The sequence below is a fragment of the Ursus maritimus genome, unplaced genomic scaffold (assembly GCF_017311325.1).
Source record: "Ursus maritimus isolate PB19 unplaced genomic scaffold, ASM1731132v1 scaffold_9, whole genome shotgun sequence".
Lineage (NCBI taxonomy): Eukaryota > Metazoa > Chordata > Mammalia > Carnivora > Ursidae > Ursus > Ursus maritimus.
In genome coordinates, this window is record NW_024427107.1 from 32,407,062 (window position 1) to 32,426,781 (window position 19,720).

At 36.9% G+C, this 19,720-nt stretch overlaps 1 protein-coding gene and 1 long non-coding RNA gene across 2 annotated transcripts in view; one reads left to right on the forward strand and one right to left on the reverse strand.

Annotated features, from left to right (window-relative positions):
- Positions 1-19,720, forward strand: part of RALYL (RALY RNA binding protein like) — a 331,187-nt gene that overhangs the window by 262,775 nt on the left and 48,692 nt on the right. The gene's annotated exons all lie outside the window — the stretch shown is intronic.
- Positions 3,192-14,515, reverse strand: LOC103661393. The gene is made up of 3 exons (XR_568060.1): positions 13,411-14,515; positions 9,731-9,926; positions 3,192-4,696 (listed from the first exon to the last, which is right to left on the reverse strand). It is a non-coding gene; the product is annotated as an uncharacterized LOC103661393 (long non-coding RNA).

A 19,720-nucleotide genomic window follows, 5' to 3' on the forward strand; every position in this document is an offset into this window, starting at 1 on the left:
GAAGGAAATCCTGCCATTTGTGACAGCAAGGAGGAACCTGAAGGACATGACGCTAAGTGAAATAAGTCAGATGCCGGACATTGAAAGACAAATGCTGCATGATCTCACTTATGACTGGAAGCTAAAGTAGCTGAACTCAGAAACAGGGAGTAGAATGGTGGCTGCCGGGGACTGGGAGGATGAGGGAGGCAGAGTTTCAGTTACGTAGAATGAGTACGTTCTGGGAATCAGAATGTGATGACTGTAATTATTAATACTATAATGTATACTTGAATTTGCTTTAAAAAGTAGATCTTAAGCGTTCTCATCACCAGAAAAGGTAACCGCGTGAGGTGAGGAATATGTTCACTAGCTTTCATGAAGGCAGTCGTTTCAGTGTGTACATATGTCAAAAAGTCATGTTGTGCACCTTAAATATTTGCAATTTTCATTTACTAAGATCTGTAAAGAAAAAAAATAATGGGAAGGAAATGCCTGATGAAAATAACATTTTTTTTTTGAGAATATTAGAATCAGTGAGTGATGGAGTGATGTGTTACAGATTCCTCAGCTGGACTTTGTGGGATCAGGGTGAGAGTATGACAACCTGAAATCCAGCTGTAGCATCAAAACTAAGGGAAGGTTAACAAGAAACTGTCCCTAAGCTCTTAAATATGCCCATCTGACATCCTGAAGCCACTAATGGCCAGCTCAATGCCTATCTTTTGATGGTATGGTTTCAATTTTCTGTGAGTCTCCAGGGAAAAAGGGATAAGGGGATAAAGCCAATTTTCCTCTTCTAAAAATCTATTTTTTTATTTGTTTAGACTGAGACAGTGCTACCACAAAATTAATGATTCCTTTAGCAACAGCACTTGTTTCATTTTTTCCCAAGGCCCTCCAGGCTGCTTCTCCGGAGAGTACACAAAGTTTCCACGGCGCTATTTTTGTAATCTAAAGCAGTTGTGCTCTCAGGCCTGATGCTACAACTGTAATTTTAATTTATCAACCTGCCACTCAGGGAAATGCTGTAAAAACATTTGAAAGCTTAAACCCATTATTTATTTCTGCACCTGTCAATGCCACTCTTCTGTACTTGTCAAAATCATTTAAACTGCACTGTGATGGCATATACAATATCACCGATAAATTGGGTCATCAATCATGTATATATATTTTTTGACAGTGGTGTCTTGAATGCATAGGTTCCAGAACGCATTTTTAAGGAGGAAGAATTCATTACTCTCCAATAATAAAATAGAGTAGAGTCATCAAAAACAGTCTTCCTCAGTCCTTACCATTTGAAAATGTCTTAGGAAGCAGAGAGACTCATGGTGACTGAAACGACTTTTATTTCTTCAGTGAAATGTTCTCCTCGGGGAAAAGAAAGTAATTGCAGATTATAGCAGGCAGGAGTATAGTGTTACTTAGAGGGAAGAAAATACATAGGATCATTAAATAGATTTATTTAAGTTCTGCTTATAAAGAAAGCAGTGGTGCAGGACTTTATGGCTGATGATATTTCAAAAGAGTGTTATCAGCACTTCCACTACTGTCTCATTCATTCATATAATAAAGTGTCACATTAAGCCAAATGTCACAGTTCGTATCAGTTTTACTTTGAGAATTGGTATTATTATATATCCCAGGCAACCTCCCCCCCCCCAAAATTTGGATGAGATCTTTGATCATAATAAATTAAGGTATTTAAAAGTCCATTTATCATTTGATAGAGAGAGAGAGAGAGAAAGAGAGAGATTCAACCATTAAATCCATTCAACTCAATAACAAATCTGATGTCATACAGGTTAGATGTCTATTTAAGATAAAAATGCTGTTAAAATTATAACTTAAATAATATTGACTAAATAATCTTACTGTATCCTCTAAACTTTTAGTCATAGCAATCCTCACCACTTAATTATTCTAAAAAGGCAAGTCTAATAAGAAGTCCTTTAAAATCGACAAAGGATTTATGATCACTTCATATCATACACTTTTAAATTAGCCGAACTAATTTGTAGACGTCAAACACCCATACATAAGAAAATAAATAACTAAGGTTGTCATACATAAAATCTCACTTCTGAGGAGAACTAATCTTATATGATGTTATGGAATCAAATTTAAAACAATCAAAGTTCTGACAGGTATATTAACTTACACAAGTACCACTGTCTCCTTAATACACAAGTACCAGCACTGTTTTTGAGGAACATGAGTTTTTAAGGTGTCAAGCTACACTGAAAAGGGTAAGCATATAGTCTAACCAATAAAAGAGGTGTATTGGATGTACATATGAATAAAATGGAAATGGTGGCTCTGATCACTTACATGTCATATGCAGAAATACTACATGAAGAGTGTTGATTCAGTTAGAAGGAAGATCTCAGTTTCATATACTTTTAAAATCTGTCCTGAAAACACTCACTAGAAATAAATGTTCCAAATAAATAAAGTGCTTGATTCCACTCAGTTAAAATCAACCCATCTCCAAGGACAGAAAACTATTTAACTTTACTTGAAGATAAGAAACTCTTTTTCCAGGGCACCTGAGTGCCTCAGTCAGTTAAGCATGGGACTCTTGGTTTCAGCTCAGGTCGTGATCTCAGGGTCAAGAGATCAAGCCCCACACAGGGCTCCACATTCACACAGAGTCTGCTTGAGACTCTCTCTCCTCTCCCTGTACCCCTCCTGCTCTTGCTCTCTCTCTATCTCTCAAATAAATAAATAAATCTTTTTTAAAAAAAAAAAACATTTTTCCTATTTTTAAATATACCTAAAATAGGCCTTCCAATGGAATTACACTTGCTTATCTAAATAATTTCTTGGCAGTATTAGCCCTTCTTAAAGGATTCAAAGTATTGATTAGCCTTTATTTTCTGTTGTTCAATGAATCTATACTGATTCTCATATACAGAATTATAATTATTTTACTACTGGAAAACTAAGTTACAGAGATGTGATGTGATCTCCACAAAGACACACAGCATATGGGTAGTCATTATGGAATGGAGCCCAGCCTCGGGTTTTTGCTTAAAGAGCTGTCAATTTCATTCACACTTTCATGCTGTCTTCAAAGTTTCCTATTCATCCGAATCATCATGAACATCCACATGATAAATTTAATTATTCAGGAAAATAATCATGTACATAAAAAGTTATTTATTGCTTCCAGAGGCAGTGTGAATCCCAGATTTGCATTATGAAACTGCTGGCAAAAGTTTTAAAGCCTCACTTCCCAATTAAATTCTGTTCATCCAGCCAAGAATGGCTGATCTTTTTTTCATCAATCTCAAAATGTGACCTTTTCAACACTTTTAATGACATTTTCAAAGTACAGAATACTTTTGATTTAAAAGATTCCCTACTTAACTCTGCAGAACAAATCAGTTATCACAGTATAATCGATAGCTACCAATTATTAGCAAAAGCCAAGCATCCCTTATGCTTTAGGAGCTTATCAGGGGGAAAAATACATTGAAGAGCTATATTTTGGCATACCAACTAAAGTAGTTATTAAAATAAAAAATCGGCCCCCAAATGTTTCATGTTTTTAGAAACCATGATTTCTTTGGTGAAATTTTAATTAGATCACATTCAACATTTACCATTAGAACCTGCAGGCCACGTTCAACTTCAAAATAACGTAACAGTGCCTCTGGTTTAACTCAACAGTAGACAGCCCTCGACTATAACTTCCTCTTAGCTTCAGTAAAAAGCATAAAAAAGATGAAACACTTGATGAGACATTTCTCCCAGATCTTGTTAAATTATATCATGCAAGTGGCATTTCGATGAAGTATATGTTATAGCCCAATTGGATACTAAAAATCTTGAAAGCCTTTTAAGAAGTTAGGCTCTCTAAAGAAGTTATTTTTAAAATGTGTTCCTTAAGCATGGGCCTTTGATTTTTAACGTAAATTTCAGCAGGCCCTTGGCATGTGGAGTACTCCAAATTCCCACGTCAGACCACCGAGTCAAAGATTAGGGCACTTCCCAATAAATCAATTCATTCATTCCTAATTTTCTTCAGTTACCAGTTCTTAGTTTGACGCTCATGAGAAAAAATTTGATAGCGTTGCTGCCCTTTGTACAATGAACAGCTGTCTAATTTCATTAAGTGCATCAATTCATTATTTGAAGGGCACTCTAAGTGTGTGTGCAAAATATTATGTGATAACAATGTCAGCTGCTGTTTGAAAACCAGCCTACTAGACAGAAATAGTTTGCCATTACTGTGATTGAATATTGAGCTTTCCTTCAGTATTACAAAGATCACAACACCAAATTATCATGGGTGGAGAATTTAGTAAAGTAAAACATTCCTTTTGACAACGGCAGATGAAGGGTGGCACCAAATTATTTAGACTTAAATGTTGAATATATTGAAAAAAATTCTACAATTCACATTATTTTTGAGGTCATTGCTAATTGCTTAACATTTAAACCTTCAAAGTACAAACCAAGGGTTAAAAACAAGAAATGGATATTATGATGCCATTTCATTCTAATCAAGATCCAAGATCTTTATCTTTATTTCTGAATATCAATTTAATTATATTTGGATGAGAATTAATTTATTCAGTACAAAATTCTTCTTGAATCATATTGCTAGGTGCAAACCAAGGTACAAAGGTGTCCTAGAGCAGTGTTTCTCATAGTGGATTCACTAAAACAGTGCCAGTCCGTGAATTGTTTTTTACCAGGATAATGACTGAAATACAGAAAGGAAGAAAAAGCATTTAGAAACTTTGATTGCATTCTTATGCCACTTTAGCATCTAAGTATATGATTTGGTATTTTATGAAATTATCAGTCTGTGATGACTGGGAAATTCTTTAAATAAAAAGCTGGTCCATCACTACAGTAATTGAGAAGTTGTAGACAAGAGTCGGTCTTTGCCTTTAAGGACCTAATCATCTCATGCAGAGGATAAAAAACAAAGAAGTTGGTATCTAATACAGAGCAGATAAAATAAAAAGAAGCAAATATTTGTGATGTGAGGCATTACTTAATAATTCTTGAAAGAGGTTATAAATGAAAAGTCATGATGGGATACAGTTGGGCAGGTTTAGTTTCTATTGTGGAGATAACTAGTAGTACCATTTGGCTACACCAGAGGTATCTTAGAAGTTACACTGAATGACAGAACTGGCAAATTAACTAGTAACCACATCACAGGAGACCGAAAAACCTCGTGTTCAAGCTTCCTTCAGTTCCACTCACCCCTTTTCCCCCTCTCCTGCCTCTTCTTTCCTCTCCTTCCCTCTCCCTGTTCTTTTCTCCCTTCTCTCCCTCCCCTCCTTTTCCTTCTCTTCTCTCCTCCTCTCCTTCTTCCCAATCTGCTCCTTCTCTTACTTCTTCCCCCATCTCTACCTCCCCCCTTCTCCTCCCTGTTCTCTCTTCCTGTTTCTTCATTAAAAAAAAAAAAAAGCATGCCTTCAAAAAAGAGCTTATATCGTCGTGTCTGGTCTTCAGCTACCCCCTCTGCTTTGCAAGAGATTCCACTGTGAGGAGGAAAGTTGGTATATGTGAAAGTTTGCTGAGTGCCAGAAATCACATTAATTCCTAACACCAACCCAACTCTTCACAGTTGGGGAAAAGATCCTGCCACTATCTTAATGGCCTGTGGAAAAAGTAGGACAACCCTATAATGCCATTAATTTTCAACATTAGACCAGAATGAAATTTCTCTTTAAGACTTAGCAGTGTATTATCTCAAAAAACTGACCATCCCAGAAGATCTGGAGATACTGACATTTTATGATCCCAGTAAACCCTTAAGACCCTGCCCCCGTCACACTCCAGTGAGACCCTCCAGTCAACAAGCCCTGCATATGTGTGCACGCATGCATACACACACACACACACACACACACACACATACTACTTCCAGTCAGGTTTTTAGTGCCATGCTCTGAATTATGACCTACCAGCAAAGGATCACCAAATATTTGAGAAAATACTCTAACATGAAAGAAAAAAAACCCAGAGAAAATCAGAACTCCACAGTAGAGGAAATATACAGAGTACAAAACTAAACTAAATAAATGAGCAAAAAACCCTAAAACCCTCTTAAAAACCTGTAATTAATATCCCTAGAGATAAGATACTATATCTATATAAAAATGTATTGTTAAAAAGGAATACATGGAAAACAAAAAAATTTCTTAGAAATTAAAAGCTGTTAACAGAAATGAAAAATTCAATGAAAGCTTAGAACACAAACTTAAAAGAGCACAAAGACAGAGATGGAAAATAGTAAAGAAAAAATTTTAAATACTTTGAGGCTTATTCCGAGAGCTCTAGTAATAATTGTTTCACAAAGAGAAAACAGAGGACAATATCAAATAAGTAATCAAAGAAAGTGTCCTAAAACTAAAACATTTAAGTTTCGCGTGGGAGAATGCTCAGCACAGTGAACGAAAGATGATTCGCACTTAGGCTGATTATAGGCATCTGCCTTCGGCTCAAGTCATAATCCTGGGGTCCTGGGACCAAGCTCCACTGGCTCCCTGCTCAGCCGGGAATCTGCTTCTCCCTCTCCCTTTGCCCCTCCCCCTGCCCATGTACTCCCTCCCTCTGTCTTTCTCTCTCAAATAAATACATAAAATCTTGAAGAAGAAGAAGAAGAAGAAGAAGAAGAAGAAGAAGAAGAAGAAGAAGAAGAAGAAGAAGGAGAAGAAGAAGAAGAAGAAGACCTTCAACCTTCAAGTAGAGGAATAAAAGCTACATACAAAGACTCTGAATCATAATGACATCAAATTTCTCAACATTAGGAATTTGCAGACAATGCAATAATGCCCTCCGAATTCTGAGAGAAAGTGATATAAGCAGACTGTCAGCCCTACCAAACACATTATCAGGCAAGCATGAAGATAGGAAAAGAGCCACTCCATTCTTGGATTTCTGTGGTAGTTCTATTCTATCAGGTCACTGCAGCCACTGCATTAGCAAATACTGAACCATTGCTCCTAAGGGAAATATAGGATTAGGTTCCCATGAGCCTCTGGTCACAACATTTCTGTTAACAAATTAATACATAAGCTTTCTTAGTGTCTGTTTTCTGTTTAAAGACAGTTTATTTCATATATATTGTTGATGCATTAACATTGAACTCAAGACCAACAGCACTGCAGTGCTTGCCTGAAGGAAGCTCATGTAACACATGTATTTTCTCCCTAAGGCACATCACAGCCTTTTGTGCTTGGGAACACCAAGCAGCACTTCAGGGATCTGTTTAGGGGCCATTGAAAGCAGGAAAATCACCAGTGAAAAGCACAGAAATGCAAAAAAAAAAAAAAAAAAAGCAGCACTAAGTAGACCATGAAAAGTATACTTATTTGCAGTGTCAGATCCGAACAAAGAAGCCAGCACATCACCTCAGTCTCAGTTGGGAATGTGCTGCCTCAGCAACTCAAATTTTTTGCCACTCTGTGCATGTCTGTGAGTGACCGTGAAAGAGCTGCAAGTATTGATTTGGGGGTTACAGGTAATCTTAGCAAATTCACAAATACAGAATCCACAAATAATCAGAATCAACTGTGTTTTCAGAAATCTAAGGATTAACAACAAATCCTTTCTAAGAAATCTACTGATGCTTGTTTCACCAAAATCATTGAATAAACAAACAAACAAACAAATAAATAAACAAATAAAAGAAAGGGTCTAACACACGAAAGAAAAAAGTCCCCAAGTAGCTGGTGAAGAGAAGTACCAGGGTGGTCTCTTTGTAGCAGACCGAGAAAGGACTTGTATGGGTTATAGCAGGACAACGGAGATCTCTAGTAAGCATGGAAAAATGAAGCCATTATAAAGGCAAATAAACCACAATTTGTACAAGAAAGAAATGTAATCATAGTATATTGCTCAACTGTAAATAATATTTATGTATTCATAATAACATAAACACTGAATATTGACTTAAAACAGAAAAGAACTAATGAGAAAAAAAGCATGGAAGCTTATGAAAAATTCTTCACTACAAGTAAGCCCAGCAATATTGTGAGGGCTCACAGAGAACTCACTCTTCTGAGTAAGATTTAATTCTATTCAAAATGAATATGTGATTGAAAGGTACACACATCCAGATATAAGATAAGTAAACCCCAGGGATGTAATGTACAGCATAGTGATTATAGTTAATTATACTGTATTGTATATTCAAAAGTTAGTAAGAGAGTAGATTTTAAAAGTTCTCATCACAAAGAAAAACAATTTTGTAATTATGTGTGGTGATAGATGTTAACTAAACTTATTCTGGTAATCATTTCGCAGAATATCAAATCATTGTTCTGTACACCTAAAACTGATACAATGTTATTTGACAATTTTATCTCAATTTAAAAACAGAAACAAAAGATTTAATTCTAGAAACTGAAAAATATTAAAGAAAATGTCTGTTAACTTAGTTCAGTAATGTTCAGAAGGAAAGTGCCTCTAAGAAATATCCATAGGTTGTAATAAGAAGAGACTAATCTAGAAAATAGCAGTTGATTCTTTAAAACTCCAGATTCAATATGATGCCTCAGACGAAGAAGTAAATGGCACATTTGATACTACACTGGGGAAAAAACCCAGTAAGTGATTTTAGGAAAAACCTTGATAAATATCCCCTGAGTAAAATAGAGGAAAGTGGCAAAACAAGAACAAGGAAAAAGAAATGGATGAAAGTTTATAGAGTTTAATCTGTAAATAATCTATAAATAAGTTTAATCTCTGTTCTCCACAGAGAACAATTTTACAGATCATGAAAGAGTCAACAATGAAAAAATATAATTCACTGATTTTTTAAATGAGATTTTTACAGTTTGAAATGTAAAGAAAGCTATAACTTTAAGAGGAAAACGAAAGTTGGACTCAGTTTTCTTTCTGATATGTACTACTGGGAAGACTATAACAGAGATATTTTTGAGGGAAAAGATTGTAACAAGAATCCTGTGTTTAGCTACGTCATCTTTCTTTTGTGAAGGTAACAGAAAGACATCAAGAGAAAATACGTCTTACCACGTACCAAACCCAGGCAGAATTTTATACATGTAGCTACTAACCTTGTTTTGATTCTGGACTCCAGCATCCTAGGAATCAACTCAATTTATAAAAATATGTTTAACAACTATTTAGTCATGTTCTTTAACTGAAAAGTTCTTGAAGGGGACAAAATGATTTGTTGAAAAAGATTACGGGGAAAATGACAGTGTGGGAAAAATTTGACAATGTTTCTAGAGTTTATCTAGAGATGAGAATATTATAAACAAAATTTTGAAGAATCATAGTTATGAAGGAGACGATCTCTTCTACAAATGTGTCATTTGGGGATAAGAACTGGCAATTCAGTGAGGATAAAATACAGACTACAACAATCAGCCATGTTTATACATGAAGGTAATAACGGACAGAGTGCAAACCAAGACAATAAGGAGTGGAAGAATCATTCAATATTCCTTCTTGTTTTTGGCACATATCTATTTAAATAGTTCTCTTCTTACTATTTTATTTAGAATATATTATAAGGATTGCCTCTTAATTTTATCAAATACCTCTTCAGTACCTACTGATAAAAATCATGTTTTTTCTCCTTTCCTTTGTTTTTGTGCCAGAGTATGCTAATAGATTTTCAGACTTGAACCTGACATTAGTTTTCTGGTTTATTTTGGCCTATTGTGTTGCTCTTTTTCTAGTAAGATTAAGGCTAATTTCTTTTCTCTTTCATCTTTCGTCTTTAACAATGAACCCATTTAAACCATACCTTTTCTGAGTTAAGTTCCTACTATGTCCCATAGGTTTTGGAAGAAGCATTCTTTTTATTTCTTTCTAGATAATATGAAAGTCCAATTTTGATTTCTTCTTTAATTCTGCATCAGTTTGACTGAGGAGAGTCCAACAGATCACAACTGGTGCTCAACAGAAAAGGAGCCGGATTCAGGTCACCATGTTCCCAAAACCTGTAGGTGAAGAGTTAAATGTTACATTTTAACGAAGTAATTTGATTCAATAAAATCATGAAATTTCAACTTGGAAGATATCCCAGAACTATGTAATGCATCAATTCTCTTCTCTACAAAATCCCTAACAAATGATTTTCAGGCTCTTCTTGAAGCACATGTATCTGTTACTCTGTGTTATACTAGATCTTACAGTGTTTTGTCATGGTATTTCTCTTTTCATGATCCTATTTTCTTTCCAAAACTACTAGACACTCAAGATATTTGGAACTCATTATTCTATTTCTTTGTTATAGTTAGCAGTAACATTGTTCCTTGTAATTACTACTCTTTAAGACTTGTTTTGCCTTCTGGAACCACAGTGAATAAATTCAGTGCCTTTTCCACTAGAAAACCTTTCAAATATTTAAACAGTTAGCTGCCTTCTTTCCCAAAGGCTTTCTTCTCTAGACCAAACAGCCTTATTTAATTCAACCTTTTTCATACAGAGTAATTTTTGAGATTTCTTGCTATCCTAATTTCTTTCATTTGTATGCATTCCAGTTGGTTAATATCCTTATGAAACTTTACTGAAATACACTAAACTGTTTCCAGGGATGTCTCAAAAGTGAGAGTCCAGTGGAATTATTATCTTCTTTTCGAAAGACCCTGCACTTTAGTTAATGCCCACTAAGATTTCACTAGCTTTATGGTAGTGGTAGCACATTCCTGGCTTCTACTTCTGGTAGTGGTAGCAATTGCTAAAAATACCTAATATTTCTTAACACCAATATCTGGTAAGCCATAGACAATGTGGTTTATACTCTGGACTCTAATTAATCATATCATTGCTTTGGTTCTCTCATTTATACAACTGGGATAATATTAACACTAATTCATAGGACTTTTAAGACAATTAAATGATTTGACATATGCAAAGCAGTTAAACTAGTGATAAATGCTAAGCATTCAATAAATGTTAATTGTTAGAACTATTAACATCGTTGTTACTCTTGTTATTATCCCTTTTGACATCAGTCCCAAACATTTTTATAAGCTAGACTCTACCATGAAGAATATGTGCAGTTGATATATTTAGTCTTGAAGGAAAACTTTTAAAAAATTATTGTAACCCAATAAGATAAAAATTATAATAATAAAACTATCAACTATACAAGCTATGAAAAGCATTTGTCTATAAATGGACAACCTGTGCCCTTTGACTGTATATCACATTTGATCATTCTCAACATGTAGAAAAAAGGATACCTAAACAGGGTTGTATCAAGCAAGGCCCAGTCAGGAGACAGAAGATGGAAACCACACCAGTCATTTTAACAGAGAAAATTTAATATAAGGAATTATTAACTAGTAAAATACATGGCTAACTACTTTAAAAGGGTAAAAGAAAGACTACGAAAGAGTATTAGAGTGGAAAATGTAGGGAACAGCTACTATCTCTGTGGCTGAGGGAGAATACCCAAGGAAGGAATAAATGAGGAGCCTCTCTCTCAGAGGATGAAATTCACACCCCCATAGGAGAGGGTGTGACTGCAGCCTCCTGGATGGCAGAGAAGTTTGTTGGGGTGTTGGTGGACTAGGGATAATGGGTAGGCACCCTCCTGCTGGGGTGCCAGTGAGCATCACTGGCTCTCCCACATCCTGCTGACAACAGTGCAAGATGAGCAAGAAGAAAAGCATATGGGAACCTGGAAAAAGAAGCTGCTTCCTCTTCTTTGCCTTGTGGTTTTCCTCCAGTCCAAAAAAAAAAAAAAAAAAAAAGATTTAGAATTGAGAGGCAATAAATATCAATTTATTGACAGAGAGGGCTAACCCAACAAAGCAATCATAATGGCCTAAACATTCTTTTTTTTTTTTAAGATTTATTTACTTGAGAGAGAGAGAGAGAGAGCAAGTGGGAGGAGGGGCAGAGGAGAGAGTCTTAAGCAGATTCCACACTGAGTGCAGAGCCCAAAGTGGGGCTTGATCTCACCACCCTCAGATTACGACCTGAGCCAAAAACAAAAGTCATATGCCTAACCAACTGTGCCACCCAGGCACCCCCATAATGGTCTAAACATTCTAATATTAATATTCAGGTATTTGAAAACTCTAATATAGATATTTGTTTTCTTACAAAAAGTAATAACAATAAATATTATTGCAGAAATTGCCACAGACATGTAACATTCAATTTAAATAATTTCAGATGTGTGACTGCAAACACTCTGCCTTTTCAAAACTCACGATCTAGTGAAATACACTCCTGGATGTCAATTGTTACATAATATGTTCAGACAGAAGTATGCATAAGAATCTGTAAGAATGAAATCTGCGTATTTATGGCCGAATTCAGTTAAAACAAAGAGACAGATAATACTCTACAGGATTTTGACATGAGTCCTCCCGGAATATTTTACTCTGGAAACTCCAGTGTCAAGAAATTAAGACAAATTAGATTAAGTTCAAAGAAGGAAGATAAGAATGATGAATGGAATAGAGAAATTGGTTTGAGAAGGGAAAGGTTAACAGAAATAAATCTATATAGATTCACTAAGTGACAGGAAAAGCAGAAAGCTGACCAGCAAGAATTAAATGTAAATGCAAAAAGAATAACAGAATACATGGAATTTAGTCTAACCCCACAGCTTTATAATTGGGGAAGACGTGGGGCTTGAGTTTGGCCCTCAAGAATGGATAACATTCTGGGGCGCCTGGGTGGCACAACGGTTAAGCGTCTGCCTTCGGCTCAGGGCATGATCCCGGTGTTATGGGATCGAGCCCCACATCAGGCTCCTCCGCTAGGAGCCTGCTTCTTCCTCTCCCACTCCCCCTGCTTGTGTTCCCTCTCTTGCTGGCTGTCTCTATCCTGTCGAATAAATAAATAAAATCTTTAAAAAAAAAAAAAAGAATGGATAACATTCAACTGAAAGAAGATACAGCATGTTATAGATGAAGAGCTTGAGCAAAACCCTATAACAGGAAACTGTTGAGCAATCAGTTGGCTAATACAGAAGACTGTGTAGAGATCCAAGAAAGTCTGCTTGTGACAGCAAGGAGTGTTTCTCTGCCACCCACAGTGGGTGCAGGGAAACGCCGAATGGTTGAAAAAGTAGTTGAGCGAATTATTAAAGCATATTTGAAGAAGGAGCCCCATTTCAGAGAGCACTGAATATTGAAGAGTCTGAGTATTACGTTGTAAGCCACAGGGAGTAATGGAAGAGTTTGTTGGTTTTGTTTTGTTTTTGATTTTCTTCTTTTAAAGTTTTTATTTATTTATTTGACAGAGAGAGAGACAGCCAGTGAGAGAGGGAACACAAGCAGGGAGCCTGATGCAGGGCTCGATCCCAGGACTCCAGGATCACGCCCTGAGCCGAGGTAGACGCTTAACGACTGAGCCACCCAGGCGCCCCTGTTTTTGATATTTTGGAAAAAGAATGCTTTCAAGTTACTAGCAGCATATATCGTGGATAGGCGATGTGGATATACTTGGGACGAGGAATACCTGTTGGGTGACCATTTCACTGGTCCAGTCAGGACTCTTTATCTGTAGGCCAGATCTTCAGAATAGCTCGGTTCTTCGTTCTCCTGCTTTCACATTTATAGTTCTCTTACCAGTTATGTCATGCAGTTGGCAAAAAAAAAAAAAAAAAAACAAGTTTTCATTTTCACCGTAGCTTTATCAAGGAATCATGAATTGAAGGGAATCTTTTTTTTTTTCATTTATTCTAGATCAAAAGACAGAATTGACAACTAAACACAATTGTGGAATCCCATGTGTAAACATCTTTCCTGACAGAACACAGCATAGAGAAGGGTAACAAGCAAACCCCATTCTGGAAGATACTTCCAAAATCACAATCCATGTGTTAACTCAGCCAGAAGACAGAAAAATAATTTTTCCCCTCCTTTTTCTCTCCTGTTCCCTGAATTCACTATCTACACCTACCTTAAAGTAATTATCCTTTAAGTGTGTGAAACAGTAAGCTTGACTCCCAGCAAGTAAGAGATCAGAACTCATAACTGGGCTGGGTGGATTGTTTTTGTCCTTGTGAATGCCTTAGTCACCGCATCTTCCTGAGCTCCCGGGTCCTGATCCACCATTAGCCAGAAACTCTACGAATGTGTCATAATTCTTTAGGTTCCCACTCACATCCTCCCTCAATTCCGAAGTCCTTAGTAGTAAACCATCCTGTCAATGCAACCTAGACTAAGTAGCTTTTTCCACTCTTTTTGAATTTTTAACGTATGTGTGTGTGTGTACCCACTACATACACACACATATACACAACACACACACGCTCCAAAGTAAAATTTAAGTTTTATGTGTATTCCCTAAGAGAAAATAGATTTTGTCCACTTATTATCTTGACAAAATTTATACATCTGTTCAACTATATATACCCTGACATTTGGAAACCTACACCAGATTTTATGGCAAGGTAGAAATAGGATCCTGTGGGAACCTCTGCGGATACTTCTACTAATAATCCTGGAGAAGTATGCTCTGTAAATTCAGTCTGTTAGCCTACCTTATGACTTCTGCAATCATGACTTCCACAGGTACTCTGAAGAAAAGTTGTGCTAATGACAGAGACTAATCGTCATGAAACACTATTCTACGAATTTATTCCACGTTTTTCTACCACCAATTCTTGGCTTTCAGGAAGGGCCTCCTTTTTTTTTAATTTTTTTTAAAGATTTTATTTATTTATTTGACAGAGATAGAGACAGCCAGCGAGAGAGGGAACACAAGCAGGGGGAGTGGGAGAGGAAGAAGCAGGCTCCTAGCGGAGGAGCCTGATGTGGGGCTCGATCCCATAACGCCGGGATCACGCCCTGAGCCGAAGGCAGACGCTTAACCACTGAGCCACCCAGGCGCCCCCAGGAAGGGCCTCCTTTTGAACATTCACTTGTCGATTCCTAACCTTTACAAAGACCAATTCAAATGCCATCTCTTTCATAAAGCCTTGTTTGAGACCTTGTCCCACCAACCACATCCTATTTCTTCTGCCTATAAGCTCTCTTAGCAGTTTTTATATCTGTTTTGGCATTTTTCAAATTCTGTTTAAATTATAGTCATATGTATATTTATCTAATCCCTTATACTTAGATTGTCACTCCTTGAGGTCAGAGCCCATGTTCTGCTCATACTATTATCCACAACTCCCAGTATTGTGCCTAACTTAAAATACTCAGTAATTGATTATCCGGTTTAATCTGGGAAGCCAGAGATAGTCACTGAGAAGGCTTCAGTAGGACTTACTATTGGCAGCATGTCTGTAATGAAACCATTAAAATGCTCCCTCCTTGTGCTGGGAAGTTTATTCATTTTCGTCAGATTATATTTTAATGAAGTTCTGCAATGGAAAATAAAAAGAAATACTTGTGTGTATTAGTCTATTCATATGAAGCTGGTTTTATGAACTTAAAGGGATTAGATAAAATTGATCTCATATATTGCAAAACCTAATGAGTTGTGATTTCTTCTTCTGTAAATGAAAAAGCTTAAATTAAATTCCAGGGAAGTTACTTGGTGTCATTTAATCTTCAGTAATAAAATAAAGACTATGAGTGTGCAACTCTAAACAATTACTTTACTAATTCCCATTTCCCATTCAATTTTGAGGGAACCCGAGCAGTTAGAATAAAAGTACACTGAAAAGTAGAATAAAAGTCATGAAGGTGTACCAGATTTAAAAAATAAAAATATAAATTATTTGTGTGAAACATTCAAAACTATTGTTTCACTTTTCTAAAAAGTTGAGTACCTGCCCCTTGCCGTGGAGCATGCCTCCAAACAACAGAAGCCTTGACAGTTCCTAGATTTAGTTTCTTCTTAAAAAGTGCCTAAAACATCTGATTTATGACCATTTTGTTTCAGTAGCCTAAGAACCAGACTGTCATACAAAGCTGCTACAATGAAAGTTGCAAAGGTTCCTCCCTTAAAAGCCCCCCCAAAAAAGAAAAAAGTAGATTAGCCCATGAACAGAACAGTTTATGAGGAAAGGAAAGGCTATCTTTTTTTTTTTTTTAACTTTAAAGACAAGTTTTTCCTTCCAGTAAAATCCTAGAATACATAAAACGCCTCAAAAACCTGAATATGGCTTCTGGAAATGCCATTTTTTGACAGGTAATTTCAAATAGAGTTTCACACAGAAAGAGAACGAAGGGATTTTTAAGAGAGACAAAATCTGGGGAAAGAGGGAAAAAAAAGAAAGCTGGCGGCAGGAACACTGGAAAAGCATAATTGTCACAAATCATACTTGCCCTGTGGTTATCTCTTTTCATTTCTTTGAATCTCTTTCTCTTCCTTGGAAATCCAGCGTGATTTTACAGCTTATGACCTGAGCCAACTACAACCATGGCATTTCTGCTAAAAGCCCAAACCATTAAGGCAAAAACAGTCTTGTCGTGATTACCAAGACAGGTCTGTTTGTGCATTTCCTTTCATTTTAACTGTGACAGGTAAAATTGAGTTCCTGATGGCAGACAGTGGGACTCGGAGATCAAATGGTTCAGGATGCTTGGCTACAGCCTGTTCTTGCAAATATGTCTTAGCAGGCAGGACTGAACGAAAAATAAGCAGATTGGACAAGATAATTTAAGCAGCTACTAAGAAAAACAAAAATGATTTCTCTTTTCTCATGCATTTTTAAATTTCCAGAAGGCTAATAAATTATTGAAGTATTTCCTAAAGGTATAAAATACATGGGTGGAATCATCATTGTCAGCCACATTAATAGCATATTTATTAATTGGTCCATGTGTCATATTTGGTACTCGGGGAGTTTAAAAAGAGAGAGGAGGAGCGCCTGGGTGGCTCAGTTGGCTAAGCGTCTGCCTTCAGCTCAAGTCATGATCTCGGGGTCCTGGGATCAAGCCGGACATCCGGCTCCCTGCTCTGCGGGAGCCTGCTTCTCTCTCTCCCTCTGCAGCTCCCCCTGCTTCTGCGATCTGTGTGTGTGTGTGTGTGTGTGTGTGTGTGTGTGTGTGTGTGTGTCAAATAAGTAAATAAAATCTTTAAAAAAAAAGAGCGAGAGAGAGGACATATATAAAAATCAAGATGAATTTATACATCTTTAATTAAATGTTCTCATCATCATGTTCATAAACTTTCAAAATGCTCTTTTAAACATCTGAGGAAAAAGAAAGTTATATATGCTAAAGCATTAAGATTATTAAACTTATTTAAATTAACAAATGTCTGATGAAATGTGACACAATCGAAAAAATCACTAACTTTTGATTCAGATAAATCTGTGTTTAAATATCAGCTCTATGAAAAATATTTAAAAATTCACTGACTTATTACAGTGTGCTAGAAGCTGTGCTATTCCATTTTGCAGATGCGGTCTGCAAAGATTAAATACATTGTTCAATGTTGTTTTAAGCTAATTGTGTTCCTCCAGAATTCACCTGTTGAAGCCCTAACTCCCAGTTCCTCAGAACGTGACTATATTGGGAGAGAGAGTCTTTAAAGAGGTGAGAAAGTTAAAATGAGGCCATATTGGTGGGCCCTGATCCAATATGACAGGTGTTCTTGTCAGAAGAGATTAGGACTCAGACATTACAGAGGGACAGCTATGTGAGGAGACAGCAAGAAGGTATGATCTGCAAGGTAAAGAAAGTGACCTCAGAAGAAACACAAACTGTTGACACTTTGACCTTGAACTCCTACCTTCCAAAATTGTGAGGAAATAAATTTTTGTTCTTTAAGCCTCCTACTGTGTGGTATTCCATTATGGCAGCCCTAGGAAAGTAATACAAATGTCATACCAAGTGGCAAGCCAGGGCCCGGACTCAGAGCTCTTTACTCTCAAGCTCTGTCTCCTATCCACATCTGACCTAACTATTTTGTATCTTCTCCTCTTCCCTTGACCTCTACAATTCTAGAATCCCTAGGACCAGCCTCTACTTCCTCTCTCTACACTCACTCCTGAAAAAGATCTCACCTTTTAATGTCTTTATTGCCATCAACATGCTCACACCTCCCAGACTTACTTCCCCAGTGAGCCCTCTCTTTGGGGCTGCACTCAGTAAGACAGCATTCAGGCACCGGTGAAAGTGTTTCTTGATTGTCTCACAAGCATCCAAATGCTATCTTATCCAAAACTGAACTCGAGATTTTCCTCTAGGACCTCTTCCTCCCAATCTTTCCCCAGTTGAGAAAGGATAACACAGTCTGCCCAGTTTCTTAAACTGACTCAGTGATAAATTCAGTTGGGTCTGCCTCCAAAACATGTCCTGAATCTGTCTAGCCCTGTCCGTCTTGTCTGCAGTGTTGCCTAAGATGCTGTTATTTCTTGTCGGTGTGATGGCCGTAGCCCCGGACGAGCCTTCTTGCTTTGCTGAATCCATAGGGTTTTTCCTGACTTGCACCTTTGTGCTTTCTATTCCCTCGGTTCCTTTTCTCCCCTGGCTTTTGATCGGACCTTGCTCATCCTTCAAGCCTCCAGTTACATGTCACCTCCTCAGAGCAGCCAGCCCTGATTAATCCCTTTTAATAGTTCTCCCCTTCTGTTTCTCTCTGTCCCATTCATGTACTTCTAAGTATTTTCTGTTTAAAATGTTTTTCTTATTAGCTTTTTATCTGTCTCCACCGCTGTCAAAGAAAAAAAATTGCAACATAAAGATTAAATAGGTAAGGAAAAGACTGTATTCAAGACTATCTAAATAGAGGACAGAGATTGAACTCAACTCTGCTGAAACAAAATGCTGGGGTGAGCTAGTGGCAATAGCAGGGAAATGAATCAATTTGATTAGGTCATCTGTGTTTGCTAATTCGTGCTTAATCAAAGTTAGACATCTACTTTGCTTCTAAACCTAAGTGCCAAGTACAGTTCCTGACACACATGTCCTTAATCAGATTCTGATAAATGAGCACATGAATGACTATGCCGTACTAGAATACTTAACCTGTGTTATATAGGGTATTTAATATTTCTAGGCCTCAGCGTCCTATAAAATTGGAACAATACTCTACATCTTATAGGTTGTTGTTAAGATTATATAATATGTTCTTTCAATTCTCCTGACATAAGAATAGTTACAAACTAAAGGACTGTTAAATTGATCAATTGGGGAATATAAAATTACTTGCTTGTCATACAGTGGCTCTTCAAAAAGTTAAACATAAAACTACTTTATGATCCAGCAATTCCGCTTCTAGGTAGATACCCCAAACAGAAGAAGGCAGTGACTCTATACTTGCACACCGGTGTTCATACTATCACTATTCACAACAGCCAAGAGGTGGAAAAAACTCAAATGTCTATCAATAGAGGAATAAACAAAAAGCAATGTGTACATATGTACAGTATTATATTTTTCAGTCATAAAAAGGAATGCAATTCTCATGCATGGTACAGTATGGATAAATTTCGAAAATGTTATGCTAACTGAAATAAGCCAGGCTAAGAGGGACAAATATTGTATGATTCCACTTCTTTTTTTTTTTTTTTTTTTAAGATTTTATTTATTTATTCAACAGAGTTAGAGACAGCCAGCGAGAGAGGGAACACAAGCAAGGGGAATGGGAGAGGAAGAAGCAGGCTCATAGTGGAGGAGCCTGATGTGGGGCTCGATCCCAGAACGCCGGGATCACGCCCTGAGCCAAAGGCAGACGCTTAACCGCTGTGCCACCCAGGCGCCCCTGTATGATTCCACTTCTATGCGGTACCTAGAAGAGGCAAATTCAGAAAGTACCAGGAGCTGAGGGGGAGCAGGGGATGGGGAGTTACTGTTTAATGGGTATGGAATTTCTGTGTGGGGTAATGAAAAATGCTGGAAATGGATATTGGTGATCTTTAAAC